The sequence below is a fragment of the Ictidomys tridecemlineatus genome, chromosome 2 (genome assembly GCF_052094955.1).
Source record: "Ictidomys tridecemlineatus isolate mIctTri1 chromosome 2, mIctTri1.hap1, whole genome shotgun sequence".
NCBI classification, from domain to species: Eukaryota; Metazoa; Chordata; class Mammalia; order Rodentia; family Sciuridae; genus Ictidomys; species Ictidomys tridecemlineatus.
The window spans coordinates 75,486,489-75,503,032 of record NC_135478.1 but is presented as its reverse complement, the minus strand read 5'-3'; the positions used below and the strand labels follow the sequence as shown (position 1 = coordinate 75,503,032).

The 16,544-nt window shown below is 43.6% G+C and overlaps 1 long non-coding RNA gene across 5 annotated transcripts in view; it reads left to right on the top strand.

The window, feature by feature from the left end:
- The window catches only part of LOC110596965 (uncharacterized), a 62,187-nt gene that overhangs the window by 22,031 nt on the left and 23,612 nt on the right, over window positions 1–16,544 (top strand). For 4 of the 5 annotated variants that reach the window (XR_013434655.1, XR_005735649.2, XR_002482816.3 and 1 more), the window contains exon 3: window positions 2,639–2,889. This is a non-coding gene — a long non-coding RNA (uncharacterized LOC110596965). Of the gene's footprint in view, window positions 1–2,638; window positions 2,890–16,209; window positions 16,298–16,544 lie in introns of all 5 variants that reach the window. The other variant, XR_013434656.1, reaches the window with a different exon arrangement.

The following is a 16,544-nucleotide window of genomic DNA, read 5'->3' as shown; positions in this document are numbered from 1 at the left end:
AAATTTACTTCATAACTCCTGTTTTCTTTTAAAAATACAGTTGTTTTGGGTGTGGTACATTTGTTACAAAGGTTGAACCAATATGGATAGGTTACCATTAGCTAGAGTTCAAGTTCATCCAGTGTTGCACAGTTCTATGGGCTTCGACAAAGGCCTATTGTCATTTATCACTATTACAGATAGGTCAACATAATGGGTGGAAGCATCTTGGACTCGTGTTTTCCTCTTTGAAGTTACTGATTTTTTTTTTTGTACTGGGGATTTAACTAGGGGTGCTTAACCACTGAGCCACATCTCCATCCCTTTTTAAATATTTTATTTAGAGACAGGATTTCACTAAGTTGCTCAGGGCCTCACTAAGTTGCTAAGGCTAGCTCTGAATGTACAATTCTCTTGCCTTGGCCTCTGAACTGCTGGAATTTCAGGCAGGTGCCACTGTGCCTGACTAAAGTTACTAATTTTTTTTTTTGGTGTCAGGGATTGACCATTGAGCCACATCCCCACCCTTGTTTTGTATTTTATTTAGAGATAGGGTCTCACTGAATTGCTTAGTGCCTCACTTTTGCTGAGGCTGGCTTTGAACTCAAGATCCTCCTGCCTCGGTCTCCTGAGCTGCTGGGATGACAGGCATGTGCCACTGCGCATGGCCTGAAGCAACTAATTACTGATTCAGTTTCTTTAATAAATGTAGGCCTATCAGATTATCTTTCTCCTGGGGTAAAATTTAGTCCTTTCTGCCTTTGAAGGAATTGTTCTATTTCCCTCATGCTCTCAGACTCATCAATAGAGGATTGTTCAAAGTATTCCTTTATCATCTTTTAATGTCCATGGAATCAGTAATAATTTCTCTTGGATTATATTATTGGGCCATTGTGTCCTCTTATTTTCTTTGGAGTTAACATGGTTTGAAGCTGTCCAATTCGATGATTATTTGATAGAACTAGATTTTGGGATTGTTTAATTCTCTGTTGATTTCCCAATTTTTATGACATTGATTTCTGTCATGATTGCCATTTTCATTTTTTTTCTGTGGGCTTTCCATTACACCTCTCTTTTCACCCTAGTTGCCTGAGGAGGAAGCTTAGATTTTTAAATTCATTTCTCTTTATTTTCTGTACTGTTACGTTCCACGACTAGACACTCCAGGTCGCTCCAGGTGAACTGGGCTGCACGAAATAAATAATCACACAGAGACAGGGTGCTTAACCACTGAGCCACATCTCCATCCCTTTTTAAATATTTTCTTTGGGTCTTGTGACAGCTTCTCTGACGTTAGGGGTCCGTGGAAAGAGAGAGAATGAGGAGCACGTGCTGAACCCTTTTACTGGGGAGAAGCCATTTAGATGAGGTAAGGGGTCAGGTTTCAGGGGTTGAGGCTAGCTTCCTGAAGTCTGCAGGATGTTGACATCTAGGAAGGCCACACCCATCTCATGTGCTGTGTGTGGATCAAGAGAAGAGCAAGAGAAGGGGACACACAAGGGAGTTTCCATGGAACATTCTATCCTAAACAGGGCAAAGGGGTAGGATTAGAAAGGAATAGGTGAGTGGAGCTCAGCCCCCGCAGGTGACCCCTACACCTGGAACCATGCCTTGCTATTGGAGCAGGGACAACACCCAAGTCACTAAGAAATGTAGTGATTGGTCAGAGCCTCATGCATCAGAACTTGAAGGTCATCTGCACCCAGGGCAGCTCCCGTCAGTATACTGTTGTGTTCAGTGCTCCAAACTTCCTTCTGAGTATTGCTTTCACTGTATCTCACAAATTTCACAAGGTGAATTTTAATTTCCCTTTGTTCAAAATATGAAATAGGCCTGATGTGGTGGTGCATGGGGAGCCTGAGGCAGGAGGATCTTGAGTTCAAAGCCAGCTTCAACACACTAGTGAGGCCCCAAGCAACTCAGTGAGACTCTGTCTCTAAGTAAAATACAAAAAAAGGGCTGGTGATATTGAGTGCCCTGAGTTCAATTCCTAGTACCCCACCGGCACCAAAAAAATAAAAAATGAAAGAAAGAATTTCTCTGGAGGCTTCCTCTTTGACCTGTGTGTTTTATTGAATATATTGTTGAACTCCAGACATTTGGGAGTTTTTCAGGTCTCTTTTTCTGTTGCTGACTTGTAGTTTAATTCCATATTGACACGACAGCATATTTTGTATGGTTGTATTCTTTTAAAAAATTCAAGGTATGTTTTAGGACCCACAATGTAATTATCTTGAGGAATGTCTCAAGTGACCTTGAGAAGAATGTATTCTCTCACTGTTGAGTGAAGTAGAGTACCAATGCCAATGAGGCCTAGTTTTCTGGCAGTGCTTGTTAGCTTCCTCGGCTGCCATGGCCAAGGGCCACACTGGTGGGCTTGACCTACTAGAAGTGCATTGTCTCAGGGTTCTGGAGGCTGGAAATCCCTCATGCGGGCGTAGGCAGGCCCGCGCTCCCTCTGACAGCTTAGGGAAGTCTCTTTCCCTACCTGTTCCTAGCTCCTGGTACCCCACTGAAGAATGCTGACCACTAACCACTCTTCCTAAAAGTTATGATGTTTGGACAACAGGAAGGACTGTGTCCTTGAGGCACAGTACATACTTGAGTGTTTACTCTTTTTTTTTCTTTCTTTCTTTCTTTCTTTCTTTTTCTTTTTTAGAATGACTGCTTCACACTGACAAGTCACCTTTATCTGGAAAGTCAAAGGTCCTCCTTCCTATTTCTCTCCTGCTCCTCTTCTTTGCCTTACACTCTTGCCCCATGTCCACATCAAGTAATATTCCTGAATGATTCACGAGCAACACCATCCATGTACTACCAGTTACTCTTGTGTTCTCCCAGGTCCCTCGGTGGACTTGGTAGAGTTTGATTCCCCATGAGATGGATAAGGAGGACCCATCTTACGCTCTGGTAAGTTTTACTACTTTATGTGAGAAATACAAGTATTATTTATTTGGATTGTCTTCTATTGTATTAAGTCATGACCATCTGAATATGTACATCAGGGTTGGCATATACAATTTCCTTTGTTGGGAATTTCAAGGGACAGTTGGTTGCCAACCAACACTTCATTGAAGACAAAATTTAAAAATGAGGGGTTGGAGATGTGGCTCAAGCAGTAGCGTGCTTGCCTGGCATGTGCAGGGCTCTGGGTTCGATCCTCAGCACCACATAAAAATAAAAAATAAGGATGTTGTGTCCACCGAAAACTGAAAAATAAATATTAAAAAATTCTTTCTCCTCTTTCTCTCTCTCTCTCTCTCTCTCTCTCTCTCTCTCTCTCTCTCTCTCTCTCAAAAAAAAAAATTTTTAAAAATGACAGCCTTTGGGCTGGGGCTGGGGCTCAGTGGCAGAGTGCTTGCCTTGCATGTGTGAGGCACTGGGTTTGATCCTCAGCACCATATAGAAATAAATAAATAAATAATAAAGGCATTGTATCCATCTACAACTAAAACAATATTAAGAAAAATGAGGGGCTGGGGATGTGGCTCAAGCGGTAGCGTGCTCGCCTGGCATGCGTGCGGCCCAGGTTCGATCCTCAGCACCACATACCAACAAAGATGTTGTGTCTGCCAAAAACCAATAAATAAATAAATATTAAAAAATTCTCTCTCTCTCTCACTCTTTAAAAAAAAAAAGACAGCCTTTCTCCCCCCTGTATGGTAGCATGCTTTTCCCTCAGCAACAGTTTTCCCTCCTGGCAAAAGAAATTTGTAATTGTCAGCCAACATGGACTTGAAGCATCCACACCCCATGAAGAGCTTGTGTCTTTCCACAGGAGGAGGCTGGCTCTGTTCTTGCCTTTGAGTTCCCTTGTCTTAACTGCTGTCTTTCCTCTGGTTTTTTAATGTTACCAAGTGAATAAAAAGGTCTGTGCACACAGGACAGAGTATGGTCTGATCTTTATAGTGACTTTCTTTAAGTTCAGGTAGATCCAAAAGGAACCAAATATGGTATGTGTCCTGGACCCGCTCATTTGCTGAGGATGATCTAGATGATTAGAAGGTGGGACAGTCTTGCTGGCTTTAGTATGCAGAGCCCTGGTGATGAAAGCATCCTGCTGTGAATGAGGATTGGGCATATGGTTGTAGAACTTGATTTTCCAGAGAAAGCACCATGGCCATTGTTTGTAGTCCATAGAAGCAACTGTGTTTCCTTTAGGTGGTGTGGGGTTGGGTCCATGAGGGTCTATGTGGGCCTTCATGTGGCACAATCCAGAGTGGTCTGGAGGTGAGCTTTTGGGTTTTTATTTATTTTTCTAGATACATATTCCCCTAGTCTCACTATGTCAATGTTTTCATCCAAAAATACCATCACCACAGAGCATGATTAAGGATGCATGTAAATTAAAGTGTAAATTTGTTTATGTGCAGGTCTTTTATTTAAAAAAATGTTTATTTTTTAGTTATAGGTGGACATAATATCTTTATTTTATTTTTATGTGGTGCTAAGGATTGAACCCAGTGCTTCTCGCATGCTAGGCGAGCGCTTTACCTGTGAGCCACACCCCCAGCCCGTGTGTGCAGGTCTTTGCATGACAATTAAACATCAGTTAACATGGGTGGGGAAGGTATCCCATCTGAACCCAGGGTTTGACAAGGTCAGAGTCATGTTTCCTAATTCCTGTTTATGGGCCAGTACTAACTTCGCTTAATAATGAACTTCATCTGTCAGTAGGTCGCTATATTGCTCCTGGGTGGTTCATGATGCTTCACTCTTGACACTTAACCTCATTCTTTTTTTTTTTTATTGTTGGTCGTTCAAAACCTTACACAGTTCTTAATACATCATATTTCACAGTTTGATTCAAGCGGGTTATGAACTCCCAACTTTACCCCGTATATAGATTGCTGTATCACATCAGTTACCCTTCCATTGATTGACATATTGTCTTTCTAGTGTCTGATGTATTCTGCTGTCTGTCCTATTCTCTACTATCCCCCCTCCCCTCCCCTCCCCTCCCCTTTTCTCTCTCTACCCCTTCTACTGTAAATCATTTCTTCCATTTATATTATCTTGTCTTACCCTTCCTTTCCTCTTATATATCATTTTGTATAACCCTGAGGATCGCCGCCTTCCATTTCCATGCTATTTCCCTTCTCACTCCCTTTCCCTCCCACCTCTCATCCCTGTTTAATGTAAATCTTCTTCTCAAGCTCTTCGTCCCTACCCTGTCCTTGTTTACTCCCCTTATATCAAAGGGGTCATTTGGTATTTGTTTTTTAAAGATTGACTAGCTTCACTTAGCATAATCTGCTCTAATGCCATCCATTTCCCTCCAAATTCTATGATTTTGTCATTTTTTAATGCAGAGTAATACTCCATTGTGTATAAATGCCACATTTTTTTTATCTATTCATCTATTGAAGGGCATCTAGGCTGATTCCATAATCTTGCTATCGTGAATTGTGCTGCTATGAACATTGATGTAGCAGTGTCCCTGTAGCATGCTCTTATTAGGTCTTTAGGGAATAGACCGAGAAGGGGAATAGCTGGGTCAAATGGTGGTTCCATTCCCAGCTTTCCAAGAAATCTCCATACTGCTTTCCAAATTGGCTGCACCAATTTGCAGTCCCACCAGCAATGAACAAGAGTGCCCTTTTCCCCGCATCCTCTCCAGCACTTATTGTTGTTTGACTTCCTAATGGCTGCCAATCTTACTGGAGTGAGATGGTATCTTAGGGTAGTTTTGACTTGCATTTCTCTGACTGCTAGCGATGGTGAGCATTTTTTCATGTACTTATTGATTGATTGTATGTCCTCCTCTGAGAAGTGTCTGTTCAGGTCCTTGGCCCATTTATTGATTGGGTTATTTGTTATCTTATTGTCTAATTTTTTGAGTTCTTTGTATATTCTGGTTATTAGGGCTCTATCTGAAGTGTGTGGATTAAAGATTTGTTCCCAGGATGTAGGCTCCCTGTTTATCTCTCTTATTGTTTCTTTTGCTGAGAAAAAACTTTTTAGTTTGAGTAAGTCCCATTTGTTGATTCTAGTTGTTAACTCTTGCGCTATGGGTGTCCTATTGAGGAATTTGGGGCCCAATCCCACAGTATGTAGATCATAACCAACTTTTTCTTCTATCAGATGCCGTGTCTCTGATTTAATATCAAGTTCCTTGATCCATTTTGAGTTAACTTTTGTGCATGGTGAGAGATAGGGATTCAGATTCATTTTGATGCAAATGGATTTCCAGTTTTCCCAGCACCATTTGTTGAAGATGCTATCCTTCCTCCATTGCATGCTTTTAGCCCCTTTATCAAATATAAGATAGTTGTAGTTTTATGGATTGGTTACTGTGTCCTCTGTTCTGTACCATTGGTCCACCCGCCTGTTTTGGTACCAGTACCATGCTGTTTTTGTTACTATTGCTCTGTAGTATAGTTTGAAGTCTGGTATCGCTATACCGCCTGATTCACACTTCCTGCTTAGCATTGTTTTTGCTATTCTGGGTCTTTTATTATTCCATATGAATTTCATGATTCTTTTATCTATTTCTACAAGAAATGCTGTTGGGATTTTGATTGGCATTGCATTGAACTTATAGAGAACTTTTGGTAATATCACCATTTTGATGATGTTAGTTCTGCCTATCCATGAGCAGGGTATATTTTTCCATCTTCTAAGGTCTTCTTCTATATCTTTCTTTAGGGTTCTGTAATTTTCATTATATAAGTCTTTCACCTTTTTTGTTAGGTTGATTCCCAAGTATTTTATACTTTGGGGGGATATTGTGAATGGAGTAGTTGTCCTCATTTCCGTTTCAGAGGATTTGTCGCTGATATACAGGAATGCCTTTGATTTATGCATGTTGATCTTATATCCTGCCACTTTGCTGAATTCATTTATTAGCTCTAATAGCTTCTTTGTAGACCCTTTTGGGTCTGCTAGGTATAGAATCATATCATCTGCAAATAGTGATAATTTAAGTTCTTCTTTTCCTATTTTTAGGCCTTTAATTTCTTTCGTCTGTCTAATTGCTCTGGCCAGTGTTTCGAGGACTATGTTGAACAGAAGTGGTGAGAGAAGGCATCCCTGTCTTGTACCAGATCTTAGAGGGAATGCCTTCAATTTTTCTCCATTCAGAATGATGCTGGCCTGTGGCTTATTGTAGATTGCTTTTACAATGTTGAGGTATGTTCCAGTTATCCCTAATTTTTCTAGAGTTTTGAACATAAAGGGATGCTGTACTTTGTCGAATGCTTTTTCTGCATCTATCGAGATGATCATATGGTTCTTATTTTTAAGTCTATTGATGTGGTGAATAACATTTATTGATTTCCGTATATTGAACCAGCCTTGCATCCCAGGGATGAATCCTACTTGATCATGGTGTATAATTTTTTTGATATGTATTTGTATCCGATTCGCCAGAATTTTATTGAGGATTTTTGCGTCAAGGTTCATTAGAGATACTGGTCTGTAGTTTTCTTTCTTTGAAGTGTCTTTGTCTGGTTTCGGAATTAGGGTGATGTTGGCCTCGTAGAATGAATTTGGAAGTTCTCCCTCTTTTTCTATTTCCTGAAATAGCTTGAAAAGTATTGGTGTTAGTTCCTCTTTAAAGGTTTTGTAAAACTCTGCTGTATACCCATCCGGTCCTGGGCTTTTCTTAGTTGGTAATCTTTTGATGGTTTCTTCTATTTCCTCTATTGTTATTGGTCTGTTTAGGTTGTCTATATCCTCCTGACTCAATCTGGGCAGATCATAAGACTTAAGAAATTTATCTATGCCTTCACTATCTTCTATTTTATTGGAGTATAAGGATTCAAAATAATTTCTGATTATCTTCTGTATTTCTGAAGTGTCTATTGTGATATTACCTTTTTCATCCCGTATGTTAGTAATTTGAGTTCTCTCTCTTCTTCTCTTCGGTAGCATGGCTAAGGGTCTGTCAATTTTATTTATTTTTTCAAAGAACCAACTTTTAGTCTTGTCAATTTTTTCAATTGTTTCTTTTGTTTCAATTTCATTAATTTCAGCTCTGATTTTAATTATTTCGTGCCTTCTACTTCTTTTGCTGTTGTTTTGCTCTTCTTTTTCTAGGATTTTGAGATGAAGTATGAGATCATTTATTTGTTGATTTTTTCTTTTTTTGAGGAATGAACTCCAAGCAATGAATTTTCCTCTTAGAATTGCTTTCAATGTGTCCCATAGATTCCGATATGTTGTGTCTGTGTTTTCATTTAACTCTAGGAAGTTTTTAATTTCCTCCTTGATGTCTTCTAAAACCCATTGATCATTCAGCAACCTATTGTTCATTCTCCAAGTGATGCTTGATTTTTTCCTTCCTTCTTTTATCATTGATTTTCAGTTTTATTCCATTATGATCAGATAAGATGCATGGTATTATCTCTACCCCTTTATATTGTCTAAGAGTTGCTCTGTGACATAATATATGGTCTATTTTTGAGAAGGCTCCATGTGCTGCTGAGAAAAAAGTGTAACTACTTGATGTTGGGTGGTATAGTCTATATATGTCAATTAAGTCTAGGTTGTTAATTGTGTTATTGAGTTCTATAGTTTCCTTATTTAACTTTTGTTTGGAAGATCTGTCCAGTGGTGAGAGAGGAGTGTTGAAGTCTCCCATGATTATTGTATGGTGGTCTATTAGACTCTTGAACTTGAGAAGAGTTTGCTTGATGAACACAGCTGCACCATTATTTGGGGCATATATATTTATGATTGTTATGTCTTGTTGGTGTATGGTTCCCTTGAGCAGTATGAAGTGTCCTTCTTTATCCCTTTTGATTAACTTTGGCTTGAAATCTATTTTATTAGATATGAGTATGGACACTCCTGCTTGTTTCCGCAGTCCATATGAGTGGTATGATTTTTCCCAACCTTTCACCTTCAGTCTATGAATATCTTTTCCTACCAGATGCGTCTCTTGTAGGCAGCATATTGTTGGGTCTTGTTTTGTGATCCATTCTACTCGCCTGTGTCTCTTAATTGGTGAGTTTAAGCCATTAACATTTAGGGTTATTATTGAGATATGGTTTGTTCTTCTAGCCATATTTGTTTATTGATGTTACTAAACCTGATTTGTTATCCTCTTTGACTACTTTCCCCCCTTTACTGTCCTACCTCCCATTGTTGGTTTTCAATGTTATTTTCCATTTCCTCTTCCTGTAATGTTTTGCCAAGGATTTTTTGAAGAGATGGTTTTCTAGCTGCGAATTCTTTTAACTTTTGTTTATCGTGGAAGGTTTTAATTTCATCTTCTATCCTGAAGCTTAATTTCGCCGGATACACGATTCTTGGTTGGAACCCATTTTCTTTCAGTGTTTGAAATATGTTATTCCAGGATCTTCTAGCTTTCAGAGTCTGTGTTGAGAGATCAGCTGCTATCCTGATTGGTTTGCCCCTAAATGTAATCTGCTTTCTTTCTCTTGCAGCTTTTAAAATTCTCTCCTTATTCTGTATGTTGGACATCTTCATTATAATGTGTCTAGGTGTGGATCTCTTATGATTTTGCACATTCGGCGTCCTGTAGGCTTCTAGGATTTGGGATTCTGTCTCATTCTTCAAGTCTGGGAAGTTTTCTCGTATAATTTCACTGAATAGACTGTTTATTCCTTTGGTATGGAGCTCTGTGCCTTCCTGTATCCCAATGACTCTTAAATTTGGTCTTTTGATATTGTCCCATAATTCTTGGATGTTCTGCTCATGGTTTCTTAGCAGACTTGCTGAGCTGTCTATGTTCTTTTCCAGTTGAAATACTTTGTCTTCATTGTCTGATGTTCTCTCTTCTAAGTGATCTACTCTGCTGGTAGTATTCTCAATTGAGTTTTTAAGTTGGTTTATTGTTTCCTACATTTCTAGGATTTCTATTTGTTTGTTTTTTTATTACCTCTATCTCCCTGTGAAATTGATCTTTTACTTCCTGGATTTGTTTGTCAATGTGATCTTTCATTGTCTGATTTTGCTGTCTCATGTCTTCCTTGAGACTCCAGATCATCTGAAGCATATATATCCTGTACTCTTTATCTGACATTCCATCTGTTGCAGCTATTACCTCTTCTAAAGTTGAGTTGACCTGCATTGCTTGTGGTCCTTTCTTTCCTTGTCTTTTCATACTGCTCGCGTTTCTTTCTGCTTGGTGCAACTGTTGTGTTTTTGAAATTTACCCCCTATTTATTTATATTGCTCTTGTATAGTTTGGAAGTCTCCCTTGCAGGGTGGGTAGTGGCTGTGCTCCTCCTCTAATTAGGGTGGTCTGTCTACCACACTGATCGGTCGCAGGTCTGCCCCCCCTGTGGGCACGGGTGGCAGTTCTGCTCTGACCCCACTCCAATTGTGGTAATGTAACTACCATGCCCTGGGGTCGTTGGTCCTGATCTGGATGTGGGTGGTGGCTCTGCTGGGTCCCCACTCCAATGGTGTGACGTGTCTACCACGCTGGCAGGCCTCTAGGCCGGTGGGTCGCAGTTCTGCACAGCCCCCACTCCCAATGGGGGTACCTGACTACCTCTCCAATGGGTCGCTGAGCCCCCTCCGGACCCGGGCGGCGACCCTGCTCCACCCCCACTCCAACCAGTGTGACGCGACTGCCTCGGTGTTACGTGTCCACCACGTTGGCAAGCTACCTGGCCTGTCTTGCCAGTGGGCCACAGGTCTGCCTGCCCTGCTTGCTCAGATGGCAGCTCTGCACAGCCCCTACTCCAAATGAGGTTACTTGGCTACCGTGCAGCGGGGTCGCTGGTCCTATTCTAGGCTTGGGCAGCTTCTCTCTTCAGCCCCAGCTGCATTTGGGGTGTCATGATACCACGCCAGCGGGTCACTTGGCCTGCTCTGGGCGCAGGTGGAAGCTCCACTCTGCCCCCACAGCACCCAGCAGGACCCTGGCTGAGAAGCAGTCACCGCCGGTTCCCTAGCCTTGGGCCAAAGCAGCTTAGGTAGCCAGAACCCCGCCTCTCCGATCCCGATACACTCTCTGCTGGGAGCTGGCTCCAGCGAGCGACCCCCATGGGTTCCCCAGCCCCAGGCCAAAACTGTTCCGGGAGTCAGAACCCAGTTTCCCCAAGCTCAGCGCACGCTCCACTTGGAGCTGGCCTCCACCGGCAGTCTCTGCAGATTCCTCAGACCTGGGCCAGGTTAGCCCCGGGAACCAGAGTCCAGCTGCTCAGTGCTCGGCGCACGCCTTGCCAGGCACGAGCCTCTAGGAGTATTCTCTACAAGATCCCCAGTCCCGATCCTGAGCAAGAAATCTGTCTGCTAGACGCAGGCAAATACCAGCCTGAAATCACCTGTTCCGTAGCTGAATGAGCTGAGATCAGTAGAACATGGGGATGATTACATCATCTTTCCGAAATGGCGGCTGCTGTCCTCCTCTGTGGTCCGACCGGTGACTGGAACCAAGCTGGACCGCTTCTCTCCTCTGTCTCAAAGCCGGAACTCAGCACTAAGCACTGCCAATGTACCACTGGCGGGAGCCCCCCGAATCCGTATCGCTGCTCCCCTGCTCTGGCACCTTGCTGCACCCCAGCGTGCGCCACAGACTCCAGCCGCGGGGCGATCGCCTATCAGGCTATGCGACCCTCTGTGCGGAGAAATGGAGCTCCCACAGCCGAACCTCACACGATGGAAATCTGTCCACTAGATTCTGGAGTGCCTCAATTTCACTGGAAATTCCCAACAAGATAGCCTTCAGCCGTTTCATATCGTCTTTCTCCGGCTCAGTGACGCGGCGCGCACTGGGGTGATGCACTCCCTTCGCCGCCATCCTCTCTCCTCTCTCCTTAACCTCATTCTTGCATAGCTTTTCTGTGAAAGGTAGAATTCATCTTCTACAATGCATCTTTAGCAGAGAGTGCTGGGCATGACCCTTCCTTTGCACTGATCCCCAGGTCCACTTACATGCCACACCCAGTTCTGGAAAGAATCTGAGACAGGAAAGCAGACTTCAGACTTGCCAGTTTCTTGGTTTTACCTGTCTCTGGAATCTGCCTGGCAGCAGGTTGTAGTGACACATGACTAAACCAGGCAGGGTCACTCCTGGTGAACTGGGCTGGCATGAAATAATGACACACAGACAGAGAAATACCTTTTTCGTTGGGTTGTGTGATGGCCCCTCTGACCCAGCTCCCACAAAGGAGGCAAGGCAGGTAAGAATGATAAGGAGCAGGCCTCGAACCTGGGTTTTATTAATGGGGGAAGTTAATCCATGGAACATTCTATCAAAAAATGGGCAAAAGGGTAGGATTGCAACAAATAGGTGGGTGTAATTCAATCCCATCGGGTGACACCCACTCCCAGAGCTGCACCTTTCTATCCAAGCAGAGGCAGGTCCACATGCATTGCAATGTGTGTGATGCCAGTCCAGTACCTCCTCGCTCAGTACTGAGGTATTTGGAAGAGGCAGAAGTAGGAGAAAGCAAAATTTTATGAGGAAGACTGAGTTTAGCTACCAAAGCAAAAAAGAAAAAGCTATAAATATTATGCTCAAAGCCAGTAGACAGACCAGCTCTTATTCCTATGACCTCAAAATAGGACAGCAACTCCTGTTCAGGGTGGCCCCCAGCAGCAGGTCACTGTTAACTGAAGGTTGTGTGATCCAGAGACATGTTTAAATTGGAGGGAGGGCTGAGGATATAGCTCAGTTGGTAGAGTACCTACCTTGCATGCACAAGGTCCTGGGTTCAATCCCCAGGACCGCAAAAAACAAAACAAAAAACCCCAAACCAACCAAACAAAAAAACAAATTGGAGGGAGCTTAAGGGACATAGCCAGCACAGTCACAGCATGTCTAGCTACAGCACAGGGAGAATTCAGCATGGATGGGGACTGATCCCACAGTCTAGGTGGTCCTGGAGGACATCACTTGGAGACTTGTCTCTGATATGTCTCCTCATTGTCAGCCACAAATGCTATACAGGTTCTTCCACTCTTGGGTAAGCAGATCCTGGTCTTGATTTTTCCCAGTGAGGGCAGGGCCTGTGTCCTCTTCATTCCTGGGCTACTTTTTAAAGTCCCCATGAGCATTCCCCCTTTGAGCAGAGATCATGCTCAAGTGTGGAAAGGATTGCTCCTCAGCTTGTCCAGCCTACGGTGCCCCACATTGAGCCAGGTACTCATACAGGCTCTGACCCCAGGATGCGGGCATGAGAACAGACAAGACAGTGGCTATGTCCCCCACTCTGCCTAGTTTTCTCATCACTCTAGACAAGGTGTCCCAGGTCATGTTGGGAGCCATGTAGGCCTGAAGGTTGACTTCACTGATGGAGTGTTTCCAGGACATTTCAGAACTCCTGGCTCTTGTGCATGTGCCCAGGGACTGTTTGTAAATGAGTGAGTATATTAGGCCAGCTAACTCCTCTGCAAGGGAAAAACTAGGTAAGGAAGGCCATGTCTTCCTCCTCTTTGGACTCTACAATTAAATACTCAGAACTTATTCCACTAGCCGTATTTCAAGTGCTAACATGTGTGCATGTGTTGGATTCATAATGGACAGTGAACACTCCTTTTATGTTATGGGTACCTGCTCTTGAGTTGGGCACAGGGCCTGTTCACTGGGTTCATAACTACAAAATGTGTTTGCCATGGCCATTAATTCAGAAAACTGGTGAGGGGTGATGGGAGATGAAGAAAAGACAAACATACACACACAGAGAAAAAGTTGGGGCCAGAAAAAGCTGATGGAGTTTGACCCAGAGCCAGGACAGCACATTTATCATATAGGTTTCATCAAAAGGTTATTTGTGGGAAGTTTCTGCAGAGCAGGCAATCTGAAGGACATAGGAATGGTGAGACATTAGGGTTATATTGTTATGTTCAGATTTCTCCTGGGTGTTCGTGCCTGAACTCAAGTTTCCGACTAGATAAAGCTCCACACCTTTGCACATAACGTCCTCTGGCTGCCGTCATCTTGACCTATACCATCACACAGGAAGTTCCCAGCGTAAACACAGCCAGGTTTCAAATCACTACTCTCACATGGGTTCATCACGGTTGCAATTCCAGGTTGATATGTGTGGAGAAGAGAGCAATTTGGGCCCGTGATTCCTTCAACTCCTCTCTTTCCCTTGAAGGCTGGTGACTGGTTGCAGTGCCTTGTTGACTGACTCCACCAAACCCAGGGAGAGTCTGAAAACACAGAACAGATCCTGGTGATCCTGTGTGATTTAGGGTATTTGTTTATTTTCTATTTCTGAACAAAACACCTGCAGATGGGGACATTATAAGGTAGAGGTGTGCGTAACTCCCAGGTGTGGACATTTGACAGCATGGCCCTTGCATTTGCCTGGCATGATGAAAAGCCCACTGGGCTGCATCCCAATAATATGGGTGACATGATGGTGGGTGCACGTGTGAGAGGCAGGTATCACGCTGTGAGACGGGAGCCTGGGGATTCAGAGACCTGGTTTGCATGTTTTGTGACACATGTCCCTTGAGGGAACTGACCAGGGTGTGAGGAAACTCTGTCTCTCTGAGGATGGTGCCCTTTGTGACCCTTCACCAGGCCCCACCTCTTACAGGGTTCACACCTCCCAACCAGGCCAAACCGAGGACCAAAGCTTAAGCACATGAACTTGGCAGGCAAGACACATCCAACCATGCCAACCACCTTGAACCCAAGGGGTGTGGAAGAAAGGGGTGAGACTCTCTCAATTAACATTGCTACTGATGTTTGTGTCTCTAAAGAGTGGATCATCAGCAGAAGATTAGATTTGAGCAGTGAGGATGAAATCTGCAGGTAGGTGCCTCGGAGGAGTTGAGTCTGCTTGTTTATTTGGAGATAAAAGAGAAGGAAACAGGAAATATGTGTTGCTTTCCTATTTTAAGGTCATAGGTCTGTCTACTGGCTTTGAGCATACTACTTATAGCTTTTTCTTTTTTTGCTTTGCTAGTTAACTCAGTCTTAATAAGATTTGCTTTCTCCTACTTCTGCCATTTCCAAATACCTCAGTACTTGACTTTAATCAGTCAGCATCTCTTGGAAACCAGGCTTTGGGTACTGAACCACAATGGAAGGCATCTGGTAGGACACTCTCCCTCGGAGGTACTGTGTGAAACTAGACAGAGTTCTTAATTGTACCAGGTGGTGGTCAGGAGTTGACCTGCTCCTCTGCACATTTGGCCCTATACCATCACTTTCTCTTCTGTCCTCTTGTCCACTCCTTGGTTTCAAAGGCTGTTCCAGGTTCTGGGGAGTTCAGGAATGTTTCCTCTGGGCTTCCCACACATGCTTCTTGGTGCCTCTGGAGAAGAGGGTTGAGAAATATATCCTTGACCACATTTCTCACCTCTTCTTTGCTAATTTCTACATCCTGGGACTAGAGTGAAAACCTGAATTTGCTTTTATTTGAGAGTCCTGTGTCCATCTGTCTTTCAAGCCCCTCTGGGCCCTCATGACCCTGTTGGCTACCTGTCCTAGAACTGGACAGGCTCAGGAAGAAGCCTGTGGGATGTCACTGCTCTGGAGTGTCATTCAGATCCAGGATGTCACTGCTCCTTTCTCTGTACCGCTCCTTCTGGACACCAGTACCCCATTCCTGCACTTCAGCTGGGCCTCTGCCTGGTCCTTACTCTCAGGTGTACTGGGCATCTTCCCTCTCAGTCTCCCACAGCTGGCAGATCCCATTTCTTTTATATTGCCACCAACACACCTGTTTTCACTTGTGTACTTGCTACTTGTATACTTGGGGACTTGGACAAGTTACTCTTATGAACTTGGGTTCATCTTCTGTAATTAGTTATGGAATTTTGGGGAAAGATAAAACCTCCCACAACCCTAATGTCACCCCAGGCCCAGAAAACTCACTTGGCATGTGTGTTGGTTGTCATTCTTTCCCATAATACCAGCACAGTTTTGGTCCTGAGAAAGGTGCTCTTGGGCTTGGAAGGAGTGGTCAATTGATTAATTAGGGAGGGTGGTAGTGTATCCTTAATCTTTCCACCAATGTCCTCATAGTAGACACACACATGAAAGGAAGCTGGAGAGAACCAGGGAAGAGGAAAGAGACAGGTGGTGTGAGGGAGGATGTCAGGGAAGGGAAGTCAGGAACATGTCCAGAAAACCCTGGAGACAATGGCAGCCTCTTGGAGATGTGAACTTGGCCTGGAAAACAGGGCTGGAGCTTCTAGACCTCATTGCAGTGGTGAAGTGACCGAGACCTGCACACAGGAGTCCAGAAATGAGGAGAATGGAGCTGTGACTGTGGGTTCTAGAACACCAGGAGCAGCAGGGGCTCAGGTTCTTGGCTTGACTTTAACTCTGTCCTTCCTTTCTCCAAGGCCACACGATTATCATCGCTGCCCTTGTGCATGGGGAAGTCTGTTTCACAGATCCTGAGGATGAGGATAATGGCACCAGCATCAGCATGTAATTTTTTTCCTCTTTGTGTCTATTTCTTATCTATAAACTCATCTTTTCTGCCCTTCCTAATTCCCTCTTTGCCACTTTTTATGCCTTTTCCTGAAGGCGCTGGTCTTATCAGATACCTGAGGTCCGTGGGTCTTCAGTGTTTGCTACATTTCTCTGTAGCACTCCTTCATCTCCTTCTTAGCTGTGCCCTGGTTCTTCACCTGGTTGTGCTGAGCAACCCTGCACAGCCAGGCAGGATGCTGGG